Consider the following 13,792-nt stretch of genomic DNA (forward strand, 5'->3'; position numbering starts at 1 on the left):
ACACAGGTGTCCCGTGGCAGGCGGCTGCTGAGGTGTCGACTAACGTTCGTCGACTCTAGCATGTCCCATTTCTCTGCCCCCCCACCACCCTTCTGTAGGTTAGCACAATGTCTGCGAACAGAACGGCGATGTTCTGCGCAGTGGTTGGGGCCGCTGCACTGCATTTGGAGATGGAGCAGCATCCACAGCCACAACCCGCAGTGGATGCAGGGCCAGCTGCAGCAGCAGAGGGAAGGGCCGAGGAGTTGCCAGTCGTCGAGCAGCATGGGGGGGAGGAGGAGGAGGGGGAGGAGGAGAGAGTGAGGGTGCAGCCACGGCACCAGAGGCGACGACCAAGGCCGAGGGTGTACCATGTCCGGGTCTCTTTCCTAACAATGACGGACATCACCTGCAGGAGGAGACTCCGGCTGAGTAGGCGGACAGTGATACATATCTGTCACCTCGTGGCGCACCTCGCCCCACGTGGAACGGGGGGAGGACATGCGATCCCGGTTGCCATCAAGGTGACGGTCGCTCTTAACTTCTATGTGACTGGCTCCTTCCACAGGGAGGTGTTCACAAACAGGAGGGGGACATACTCCATGAATATCCAGGTGGTATGCGACCCCCACATGACGTTCATGAACGTCTGTGCAAGGTTCCCAGGGAGTGTGCATGACTCCTACATACTGGCGCAGTCGTACATCCCTGCGATGTTTGAGGGACGTCCCCCCCGGCTGAGGGGCTGGTTGCTAGGCGACAGGGCTTATCCGCTGAGGTCTTGGCTGATGACGCCTATACAGAGGCCTCAGACCAATGTGGAAACACGATACAACGAGGCCCATGCAGCAACCAGGGGTGTGGTGGAGCGCTGCCTTGGCCTCCTGAAGATGAGATTCAGGTGCCTGGATCGCTCCGGAGGGGCCCTGCAGTACCAGCCCGACAGGGTCGCTCGCATTGTTGTGGTCTGCTGTGCGCTGCACAACATCGCGATGCAGAGGGGAGATGACCTGCTGCAGGAGGCGGAGGGAGAAGCCAGTGGCAGTGGTGCCAGCACAAAGGAGGAGGAGGAGGAGGAGAGGGAGGAGGAGGAGGAGGAGGAGGAGGCTGGCGGAGTGGCGGGCGCAGCACGCAGACACGACCCAGGTGCTGGTGATGTCCAGGAGGCGGCACGACGGACCCGGCGGGGACGGCGGGCATGCGACGCCTTGGTGGCAGCACGGTTTTTTTTTTTTATAAATGTTTTTATTCAGTTTTCATATTTTATATTGAACAAATTACAAATTGTTAGGAGAGAGAAAAAAAAAAACAAACACGCAAAAATTAACATACATATTTACAGGTAAGCATCTTCGTAGTAGTAACTGCGCCCCCCCCCCCCCCCCCCCCCCCCCCTCAACATGTTTATTTAGTTTGGTTTTGGGCCTTAGCTAGCCATCGACCCCCCGTAACGAACCTGTAGCCCCCCCCCCCTCCCGCTACCTTCCCCCGACTATTCTTCCTCTTGTACATTGGCCACAAATAGGTCCCGGAACAGTTGCATGAATGGCTCCCACGTTCTGTGGAAGCCGTCGTCCGACCCTTGGATGGCAAATTTGATTTTCTCCATTTGGAGAGATTCCGAGAGGTCGGACAGCCAGTCCGCAGCTCTGGGCGGTGCTGCTGACCGCCAGCCAAACAGGATTCTACGGCGGGCGATCAGGGAGGCAAAGGCAAGGGCGTCCGCCCTCCTCCCCAGGAATAGATCTGGCTGTTCTGAAACCCCGAAGACCGCCACTATCGGGCATGGCTCCACCCTCACTCCCACCACTTTGGACATAACCTCGAAGAAGGCTGTCCAGTACTCCACGAGTCTGGGGCAAGACCAGAACATGTGGGCGTGGTTGGCCGGGCCTCTTTGGCACCATTCACATCTGTCTTCCACCTCCGGGAAGAACCTACTCATACGGGTTCTTGGTAAGTGGGCTCTATGTACCACTTTTAGTTGCATCAGGCTGAGCCTTGCGCACGTGGAGGTGGAGTTGACCCTATGCAGTGCTTCGCTCCAGAGTCCCCACCCTATCTCCATCCCCAGGTCGTCCTCCCATTTCCTCCTTGTTGCGTCCAGTACGGTGTCGTCCCTATCTACCAGTCGGTCATACATGTCACTACAGTTCCCTTTCTCTAGGATACTTGCGTCCAGTAGGTCTTCCAGTAGTGTCTGTCGTGGCGGTTGTGGGTACGTCCTTGTCTCCTTTCGTAGGAAGTTTTTGAGCTGCAGGTACCGTAGCTCGTTCCCCCCAGCTAGCTGAAATTTCTCTGTCAGTTCGTCCAGTGTTGCGATCCTGTCGTCCGTGTATAGGTCCCTGACTGTCAGTGTCCCCCCGTCCTGCCTCCACCTTTTGAAGGTGGCGTCGGTCAGTGCTGGTTTGAACCTATGGTTGTTGCAGATGGGAGCCCTGTTCGACATTTTGGTCAGGCCAAGTTGCTGCCGCAGTTGGTTCCAGGATTGGAGGGTGGCTGTCACCACTGGGCTGCTGGAGTGTTTTGTGGGTGGGGATGGGAGTGCTGCCGTGGCGAGGGCCCGGAGGGAGGTTCCCATGCAGGAGGCCTCCTCCGCACGCACCCACTCAGCTTCTGGCTCCTGGATCCATCCCCTTACTCGCTCGGCTGTTGCTGCCCAGTGGTAGAATTGTAGATTCGGGAGGGCTAACCCTCCCCTGGTTTTTGTTTTTTGTAAGACCTTCTTTGGGATCCTAGCATTTTTACCCCCCCATACGAACGCCATGATGAGTTTGTCCAGCGCTTTGAAAAAGGCCTTGGGGATGTAGATCGGAATGGATCTAAACAGGAAGAGGAACCTGGGCAGTACGTTCATTTTGATCGTCTGAACTCTCCCCGCGAGGGAGAGCGGGAGTGTGTTCCATCTTTGCAGGTCCTTTTTAACTTCCTCCGTCAGGCTGGTGAGGTTCCATTTGTGGATCCCTTTCCAGTCATGTGTGGCAGCACGGTTCACGCGTCGCATGCAATGTCCCCGCTGAACACCAAACCACCACCTGCATCGCTAGTCGTGCAGAGGGTCAACACACAACTGCCACCACCACAACCCCCCCCACCCCCCTCTCAGTGTACCCTGCTCCACTTCGACATCACCCTTACCACTGGGTCCAGACGGTATGGCACAACATTGATGGCTGTGTCAGCGGGTGTGATCAGTGCCATGTGGAATGATGACAGCCCGCTCTGCGATGAGCTGTGAGCTCAGAATCGTTAGAGAGAGTCTGACCCATGGCAATAGCTGAACCATCCACCTTGGTGGCCGCTGAGTTCGTCACGTACACTCCATCACGTGCCCGCGTGGGCTAGCTGTGGGAGAGGGTGGGGGGGAAGGGACTGCACACCCGGCACCGAAGTTTCACCGCTCGTCAACCCCAGTGACACTCGGTCACCATCATGATTCCTGTGGCTGTGGAACAATCACACAGTATTACAAGTAAGGTGGAATAGTGCGTTTAATGTTAACAATAATTTACAGGTGCCCTAGCCACTACAACTAAACTGTGCCCTTCACCCGTGCCAACTTACTCAGTGTCTCTCTTTCTTGCCTTACGGGCCCTACCACTACGTCTAAGTGATTCCCCAGATGATACAGCAGGAGTGGAGGAGGACTGCTGCGAATCGCCCCCTTCGACTTGTTTCTCCTTCGGCAAGCGTTTCCTGGGGCGACCCGGCCTTGATGGGCCAGGCTGCTCTGCGGGCGTCTCGGGTGACGTTGTGCCACCCTGCTCTGCCTGCTGCCCACCCGATGCACCAGGGATGGGACGGGGGGAGGCCGAGAATTCCGGGACGTCCCGTGATGGAGTTAATGGGACGGGCCCCGAAACCCCCTCCTCCCTCGGGGAGCCCGGTGGCCCCCGGGCCTCACTTTGGGACAGAGGTGTGAGCGGGGAGGTGCCCCGTCGCGCCACCGACACCTGGCGCTGCCAGTCCTGGAGGCCTGCAACGGTATCCATCAGGATCCGAAGGTTTGCAGAGACGGAGTCCAGGGAGTTAGACATTCCCGCCAGGGACTGTGCGATCTCAACCTGTGAGTGCACAACGCCATCCAGCACATGTGTCAGGCGGTTGATGCTCTCTGCGACTGACTGCTGGGACTGTGCCATCGACTGCTGGGACTGTGCCATCGACTGCTGTGACTGTGCCATGGCGTGCTGCGACTGGGCCATGACCTGCTGAGACTCGGCCAAGGCCCGCAGCGCGCCGGCAATGTCGTGTTGGCTCTGGCGCATTGCTGCCTGTGAGAGGGCAACCCTGTCCAGGGCCGAGGATGACGCCTGCACGTTAAGCCCAACGTCTTGCATAACCTGACCCATTGCATCCACCGCGGATGCCACCCGTGCGGTGTGGGCCTGGGTTGCTGCCATGAGCGGCACCACTCCCTGCTCGTGGACGCGGTTCGACTCCTCTAACAGCGTCTGCAGATGCTGGTAGACAGCCCTCATCCCGTCATTGTGTCCCTGGGTTTCTTGATGCATCGGCTGTGCGGGTGGGTTGAGAAAGTCCAGGAACTCGGAAAACGTCTGGGAGCCAGCTGCATGCTGGGCCTGGCCTGGCCTCCGCCAGTCCGGGCCCTCGGCTGCTCCGACCTCCACCTTTTGTACCTGCTCATCTGTGATGTGCGACCCAGACTGTGACCCAGGAGCCTCATCACTAAATAGGCCAACCGGGGTGAGTGTCTCTGGGATGGTGGATGGTGTGGGAGATAGCTGTGCCGCAAGTCCGAGGTCATCTTGGGTGGACGCCTCCTCTATGTCATCGGCCCGTTGAGAGGCCGCAGGGCGTTCGCGGGCCATTTCTCTCTCTTGCTCTCTCACCGCCCTCTGGGCGTCCTGCTCCACAGATTCGCTTGGGGAGGATGGGAATCCCCGCTGATCGGGCACCCTCTGTCGTGCGGCCCTGGGTGAGGTGGGGGCAGATGCCTGTGTCCGCCTGGAGGCAGACGGCCCTGGTCGTTCGGCATCACGTCCTAGGGAAGAGAATGAAACGGGTTATTTAGATACGCTCGGCCGGGCGCTGGACGGTCCCAGTGGGCAGCGTGTGAAGGGACAGAGGATGGGGGAGGTGTCCCAGTGGGCAGAGTGTGTGAAGGGACAGAGGATGGGGGAGGTGTCCAAGTGGGCAGGGTGTGAAGGGACAGAGGATGGGGGAGGTGTCCCAGTGAGCAGAGTGTGAAGGGACACAGGATGGGGGAGGTGTCCAAGTGGGCAGGGTGTGAAGGGACAGAGGATGGGGGATGTGTCCCAGTGAGCAGAGTGTGAAGGGACACAGGATGGGGGAGGTGTCCAAGTGGGCAGGGTGTGAAGGGACAGAGGATGGGGGAGGTGTCCAAGTGGGCAGGGTGTGAAGGGACAGAGGATGGGGGAGGTGTCCCAGTGGGCAGGGTGTGAAGGGACAGAGGATGGGGGAGGGGGGGTGTTTGTCATGCAGGGTTGTCTCACTTGTTGCAGCTCCGCCAACCTCGCAACCTTTCTGTTGTGGTTTCATGGAACTGAGTTGTTTGCTGGACCATTTAGGGGGGCAGTTAAGAGTGAACCACTGTGGACCTGGAGTCACATGTAGGCCAGGCCAGTTAAGGACAATACATTTATTTTCTGTGAAGGATATTAGTGAACCAAATGTTTTTTTAATGAGAATTTGATCATTATTATTGAGACTAGTTCACAATTCAAGATTTAATAGTGAATTGGATTTGAATTTCCCAACTGCCTCGGTGGGATTTGCTTTGGGTTAATAGTTCTGTGTCACGTCCCCTCAGGATGTGCTTCCATTGCTTCCACTGTAATTAAAGGGCAGGGAGCTGGTTCGCTATCTAATCACAGATGATGGGTAGGCTTCTGAAGCTGGCGAGCCAATGTGAGGCCCAACTGGCTGAGGTGGGACCTGCTATTGTGAGGATGCAGCCAACAAGGGACAAGTGCTGGTATGCAAAGTTTTAAAAACAATGCTCACTGACCATGATTCACGAAAGGTCAACTGCTCCCAGGTGGCGGCCAGAGGCTGCAGCTGTGGCCCAGGGCCCAGAATGGTTCTGTGGGGAGCAGGGGAGAGGAGTTTCCGTGATTCCTTGTGCTCGAGACCCTGCCCGATGGTCCTGCCCTGAGCCCATCAGCCAGGTCAGCGCAACATGGGCTCCCTACAAAATGCCAGTCAGGGGCTGGAATGGGACTCTACAAAAAACAATATTTGTTACCATCCCCTCAAGAACGACTAGGGATGGCAATGAGCCACCTTGTTGAACCACTGCAATCTGTGTTGTGGGAACACTAAGTGCTGTTCGGAAGGGAGTTCCAGGATTTTGATTCAGTGACAATGAAGGAATGGTGATATGGTTCCAAGTCAGGATGGTTTGAGGCTTGGAAGTGAACTTGCCAGTGATGGTGTTCCCATGCATCTACCACCCTTGCTTTTCTAGTGGCTGTGTGGGTTTCCTCTGGGTGTTCCAGTTTTCTCTCACAGTCTAAAGATGTGTAGGTTAGGTGGATTGGCCATATTAAATTGCCCCTTACTGTCCAAAAGGTTAGGTGGGATTACAGGGATAGGGCAGGGGCATGGGGTTAGGTTGAGTGCTCTTTTGGACAGTTGCTGCAGACTTGATGGACCAAATGGCCTCCTTCTGCACTGGAGGGATTCTATGACTCTAATTATCATATACTAATTCCTAAAAGCACCAATCGTATACTTAGACTTTCTTAAACTCTATTGTTACTTCTGCTCCTTTTGAAATGAAAATCGCTTATTGTCACGAGTAGGCTTCAAATGAAGTTACTGTGAAAAGCCCCTAGTCGCCACATTCCGGCGCCTATTCGGGGAGGCTGTTACGGGAATCGAACCTTGCTGCTGGCCTGCTTGGTCTGCTTCCAAAGCCAGCGATTTAGCCCTGTGCTAAACAGCCCCTGTAAGCCCCTTTTGTAAGGTAATGGGTTTATTTTAAGAGATGTTTTGTTTCTGCACGTATTCTGAACACTTCAAAATTTGCTTCATTAGCTTATAAGGTTGGTTTCTTGTTTCACAAGTTTATCAGATCATTATGTAACAATTTTCTTAAAGCGGCACATTTAAAAGCCTGACTAGTAGACATGCATCTATGGATCATTCTGATTTTCCTTTATAGGATGGGTCTGATTTATGTCCTTGTTGCTGTGGTTGACACTATAATTCGATTGATTGCTGTTTTTGTCAGGATTATGAAAGAGAGTCAGGATCCAGGTCAGTTCCTAAACCCTTTGTGGACTCAATAGCCTTGAGTCAGGAGACAGAACAGCCACTGATCCTGTAATCAGAGTTCTGACGCAGTAACACAGTAGTTCTGTCAGATGGGATGCTGGCTAGCTCCTCCAGTAAATCAACAGAGACAAAGAAAGAGAAAAGGAAAACCAATAGAAACACACGTTTTACATTATCTCGATGCTGCTCTGCTTCATGCCAGGAAGAATTATATTTTTGGAGCAAGAAAATAAAATATTTTGTTTGATCATTAGTTAATTAAAAAAATTTCAAATTGAGCTTGATCACTCAAAACGATAAAACTTGGACCCAATATTGTACACAAATGTAGCAAATCTTAAACCAGATATTAATTTAATTGCAACATTGCTACTTTTAGGCATGATGAAACTGCCTTCATACATGATGAAACTGCTATTTGTTAAGATCAAGAAGCAATCTAATACTAAGAATATAAGAACTAGGAGCAGGAGTAGGGAATTCAACCTCTTGAGCCCCCTCCGCCATTCAATACGATCATGGCTGACCTCCTCTAGGCCTCAACTACACTTTCCTGCCCGTCCTTCATAACCCTTCAACCCATCAAAAGCTGTGGAATCCCAAATCCAACACGATCTCACGAGATGTTGCGATGTAATTTCTGCGCACAATGGGCGGGATCACTTTTCGGCGAATCTGTATATTAGAGCAAGGTAGTTCTCCTCACTCTATGTGCAGATTCCCGAGGTACCTGAGGCTTTGGGATTCAACCCCTTCACCTCAGAGATCTCGGGCGAGAGCAGTTCAGCACTTGTCCCCACAAATGGGGACCAGTGGGAACAGCACTCGTTGGGATCTCCCAGGGGACCGGAGGCCCCCAGCTGCATGACCTTTGCGCAGGGTGGTGTCCTGGAACTGCTGGTGCCCAAATGGAACTGCCAGCATGTGTAGGCTTTATAAATGACCTGTTATTACTTCCTTAATAATGGATTCTAACACTTTTCCAATGACAGATGATAAACTAACTGGTCTATAGTTTCCGACTTTGAATAAGAACGCTATGTTAGCAGTTTTCCAATCCACTGGAACCTTTCCCATATCCCAAATTTTGGAATTTGCCATGACCTCTAAGACCCTAGGTTTAGGTCACCAGGCCCTGGCAGTCTGTGTTGTATTGGATTGGATTTGTGTATTGTCCCGCGTACCGACGTACAGTGAAAACTATTTTTCTGTGAGCAGCTCAGCAGGTCATTAAGTACATGAAAAAAAAGAAATAATTTTATTTTTTAAAATAAATTTAGAGTACCCAATTCATTTTTACCAATTAAGGGGAAATTTAGTGTGTTCAATCCACACGGACAGTGACTCAGAGCCGGGATCAAACCTGGGACCTCGGCGCTGTGAGACGGCAGTGCTACCACTGCGCCACCGTGCTGCCCTAAAAAAAGGAAATAAAAGAAGATACATAATTGGGCAAGACAAGGTACTCAATTTAATTACATAACACCAGCATCGGGTGAAAATCCTAACAGTTTGTTTGGTACTTTTTATTTATTGAGGACAATTATTCTCTGTTTCTCCCTCTTTATTATCTCTACACTGTCTGCTTCCATTGGGGTGGTACTAGTGTCCTCCCCTGTGAAAACTGAGGCAAGATATTCATTTAGCATCTCATCATTTCTGTGTTCTCCACTATTAACTCCACAGTCTCATCCGCCAAGGGACCAACATTCACTTTAACTACTCTCTTCCCGTTTATATGCTTTTCGAAGCTTTTGCTATTCCTTGTTATATTTTGCACTACTTTTCTTTCATAATTTGCCTTTGCGCTTTTTATTACGTTTTTAGTAACCCTTTGTTGATCTTTAAAGATGCCCAATTTTCCAGCCTGCCACTGGCCTTTGCAATATAATATGCCTTTGCTTTTGTCTTTACATTATTTTTAACTTCCTTGCTTAGCTAGTGAAGTTTTTTCCCCTCTTACAATCTTTCTGGATTAAAACATTTCTGGAGTAAAACCCAATTGTTTTTACACCAACGTGGGGACATAATCTCATTTTGGGAGAATCCAGCCCTGTGTCTCAGTAATCACCACCAAATCACAACCATTTGTCTTTATTTGGCCTGTTAACTCACTAAATTTTTTTCCGAATGCTTTGTGCATTCAGAATCAAAGCCTTTAAATTTCTTCTATTGTCATATTTCCCTACTCTTGTCTGATTCTTGTTGCAATATGACTTTCACATTGTGGTAGTATGACTAGGGAGATCATATTACCTTAGAACCAAGCTGCCATTGGTACAGCAGACTCGCTTCCCATTGGCCCAGGCAAGTCATGTGCCTCTCTGCCAATTGGCTGTGGCTAGTCATGTGACTCCCCACCGATTGGTTGAGAGGTTGGTAGCCCCGCCTACAAGGCGGAGTAGAAGAACTCGTACCGGCTGGCAGTCGGCCTTTCTCTGTACGACCACTGCCGGGCACACATCTAGCGTATTAAAGCCTGTTGTTTGGAACCTCTCTACGACTCGAGTCCAATTAGAACATAGAACATAGAACATTACAGTGCAGGACGGGCCCTTCGGCCCTCGATGTTGCGCCGACCTGTGAAACCATCTGAAGCCTATCTGGCCTACACTATTCCAATTTCATCCATATGTCTATCCAGTGACCATTTAAATGCCCTTAAAGTTGGCAAGCCTACTACTGTTGCAGGCAGGGCATTCCACACCCCTACTACTCTCTGAGTAAAGAAACTGCCTCTGACATCTGTCCTATATCTACTACCCCTCAATTTAAAGCTATGTCCCCTCGTGTTGGTCATCACCATCCGAGGAAAGAGACTCTCACCGTCCACCCTATCTAACCCTCTGACTATCTTATATGTCTCTATTAAGTCACCTCTCAGCCTTCTCCTCTCTAACGAAAACAACCTCAAGTCCCTGAGCCTTTCCTCGTAAGACCTTCCCTCCATACCAGGCAACATCCTAGTAAATCTCCTCTGAACCCTTTCCAAAGCTTCCACATCCTTCCTATAATGTGGTGACCAGAACTGCACGCAGTACTCCAGGAGCGGCCACACCAGAGTTATGTACAGCTGCAGCATGACCTTGTGGCTCCGAAACTCAATCCCCCTACTGATAAAGGCTAGCACACCATATGCCTTCTTAACAGCCCTATTAACCTGTGTGGCAACTTTCAGGGATTTATGTACCTGGATGCCGAGATCTCTCTGTTCATCTACACTACCAAGAATCTTGCCATTAGCCCAGTACTCTGCATTCCTGTTACTCCTTCCAAAGTGAACCACCTCACACTTTTCCGCATTAAACTCCATCTGCCACCTCTCAGCCCAGCTCTGCAGCTTATCTATGTCCCTCTGTATCCTATAACATCCTTCAGCACTATCCACAACTCCACCGACCTTCATGTCATCTGCAAATTTACTAACCCATCCTTCTACACCCTCTTCCAGATCATTTATAAAAATGACAAACAGCAGTGGCCCCAAAACAGATCCTTGCGGTACACCACTTGTAACTGAACTCCAGGATGAACATTTGCCATCAACCACCACCCTCTGTCTTCTTTCAGCTAGCCAATTACTGATCCAAACCGCTAAATCACCTTCAATTCCATACTTCCTTATTTTCTGCAATAGCCTACCGTGGGGAACCTTATCAAACACCTTACTGAAATCCATCATTGATGGTGCATCACACATGTTCTGTTCCTTCCTTTTATTTTCTGGTAAAAATTCAGTTCATCATTAACCCACACTCCTACCTTCTCCTTTAACTTTGATTTTCTAATTTTCCATATAATTAAACCCTCCTTCCCCCCAAAAAAACTATTTAGTTCTAGCAACCCAGAGCTTCCACACTGCATTGTCAACTTAATCTATTAATTCACGTAAAGAGGTATAGGTGTCTTCATCTAAAGGTCTTATTTTGGCTGTGTAAACATTTTCACATTTCAAACATTGACGTGGAAGATGACCCCGATCGCATAATTTGTATGTGTAATGCTTCTGTGCCTTACTTATGGCATTGATGACTTGTTTTGGTCCAGGACAATTACACCATTTGTTCTGCAAACCTGGAGACACTTTATCATATTTGAACAAAATGCTATTTTGAAATAATTTTGCCTCTGGAAGCCAGAGTCTAGTGTAAGAAATGTTATTTTACCATTCTTACACAAGTTGAAAGTACCATGAAGAGATTCCACAATTAACAAGTTCCGTGCACAGGCATAGCTATCATCTGGAAGCTATAAGGTCCCTTAGAAAGGCAAGGTAGAAGATAATAATATTTAAGAAATATTAATCTGATGGCCCTGAGTGACATCATTACTAATTAATTACATTGTTAAGGGTGTTTTGTGCAGGGGTCCATGACAAACCAAAGTTGCACAAGGTGGCTGCTCACCCTTGTTGAAGGAATAAATAAGTCCACCCACTGTCAGGAAATATATTTTATCAAAGCAGCTTCCATTTAGACTTCCCTGAGCAAAAATATATTATCTACGAGAGATCTACATTTGACTTTATTTTATGATGTGGTCTTAGTAATATTCTGCTCTTCTGCTCTTGCACATTGATTCCTTGCTGGCACAGTTCCACAGATGGAAACCACTTTCTTTTCACTTACTTATTTGTGAGTGAGCCTCGACAGCGAGTGCTTGACAGGCTATATTACTGTAGAATACAAATAGACTCAGCTGTCTGATACTTTAAATATCTTGAAAACTGCTAACTCTGCACAAATACTTTCTATAAACTCTTATTTCAGGGTAAAATTTTACTTTGAACATAAATCTTACCAGTCAGTGAACATGCGGATGATGACAAATACAATATGATAAACATAGTAGTCAACTTTCTAAGGTCATGTCCTTCAAGGTACTTCCGAAGTTTCGAAATATGCAGCACACTCCTTCTGTATTGCATGTAACAGAGTGGCTGTTGTTTGTGGAACAAACCTTGAGTTTCCACTGTGACAGGATCCTCGTTACAGCAGTACAGACCTGCAGATTTCAAATGAACTTGACACTGAACTGGCTGGAAATATTACTACAACAACCGGCATTTTGTTACGACCTGTCCCTGGGTTGAGGTTCCCAAATTTTTTACCCTCTATCCGTTTTGTGGGAATTATTTCACACAGGCTCTAAATTGTTCAATTCCAGATGTGAAACCCCCAAATTGTTATATCCCTGGGTGCTGAAGGATGATCTGGCTCCCTTCTATTATTTACCCCCAAGGTTTGTCGTAACAAGATTATTTTTTTTTAAAATTGTCCCTTCCCCTCTGGATACCTTTTCCCAGTCCCAATGTGTTTATGTTTTAAAAGGAGCCGATTTATCCGGCCTTTCTTGACTTGAAGAAAGTGTGAGTTTATGAGGGCATCACAAAGACGTGGCTGAAAGGGGATCAGGCATGGAATCTAAATGTCCAAGGATATGTGTCCGATTGAAAGGACAGGCAGATGGGCAGAGGGAGCGGGGTAAGAAATTAAATTAAATCGATAGCAAGGAGCGATATAGGATTAGAAGGCATAGAATCTTTGTGGGTAGAGTTGAGGTATAACAAAGGAAAAAAGACTCTGATGGGAGTTATGTACAGGCTCCCGAGCAGTAGTCAGTATGTGGGGCAGAAAAAAAAATCAGGAGATAGAATAGGCATATAAGAAAGGAAATAGTACAATTTTTTTTTTCTTGCATTTTATTCAAACTTGCATCAAAGTAGGTTACAACAAATAAACACCCGGAAAACATTCTTCCCAACAATCAACTATACAGTTTGTACAAATTTTTCTCCTCTCCCCCCTCCCCCACACCCCCCTGCGGCGAACAGCTCCTCAAACACGGTCACAAACATCCCCCACCTTTTCTCAAACTCCCCTGCTGAGCCCCTTAACTCATACTTTATCTTCTCAAACCGCAGGAAGTCATACAGGTCACCCACCATGCTGCTACCCCCGGTGGCGATGCCGAGCGCCACACCAGCAAAATTCGTCGCTGTGCAATCAGAGAAATGAAGGCCAAGACATCGGCATTCCTCCTCTCATGAGCTCCGGCTTCTCTGAAACCCCAAATATCGCCAGCAAAGTGTCCGGGTCCACTCCCTCCTCCACTATCCTGGCTAAGACCACGAACACTCCCGCCCAAAACCTTCCCAATTTTTCACAACCCCAAAACATGTGCGGATGATTCGCTGGCCCCCACCCACACCTCTCACACTCATCTGCTACTCCCTGAAAGAACCTAGTCGCTCCAGCCGGGTGTATCCCGGCAATCTAGGGAACCCCTTCCAGACCTTTCGTGCAAAGTCCCTAACCTATAGATACCTGAACTCACTACCCCTTGGCAGCTCTACCCTCTCCCTTAGCTCCTCCAGACTGGTGCACCCTTCCTCCAAATACAAATCCTTCACCTTGACCAGCCCCACTTCCCTCCACCTCCTGGATACACTATCCATCACCCCCAGCTCAAACCCATGATTCCCGCACAACGGTGTTAGCGCCGACATCCCTTCCACCCTAAAATGCCTCCTCAGCTGATTCCATATCTT

The sequence above is a fragment of the Scyliorhinus canicula genome, chromosome 6 (genome assembly GCF_902713615.1).
Source record: "Scyliorhinus canicula chromosome 6, sScyCan1.1, whole genome shotgun sequence".
Classification (NCBI taxonomy): Eukaryota; Metazoa; Chordata; class Chondrichthyes; order Carcharhiniformes; family Scyliorhinidae; genus Scyliorhinus; species Scyliorhinus canicula.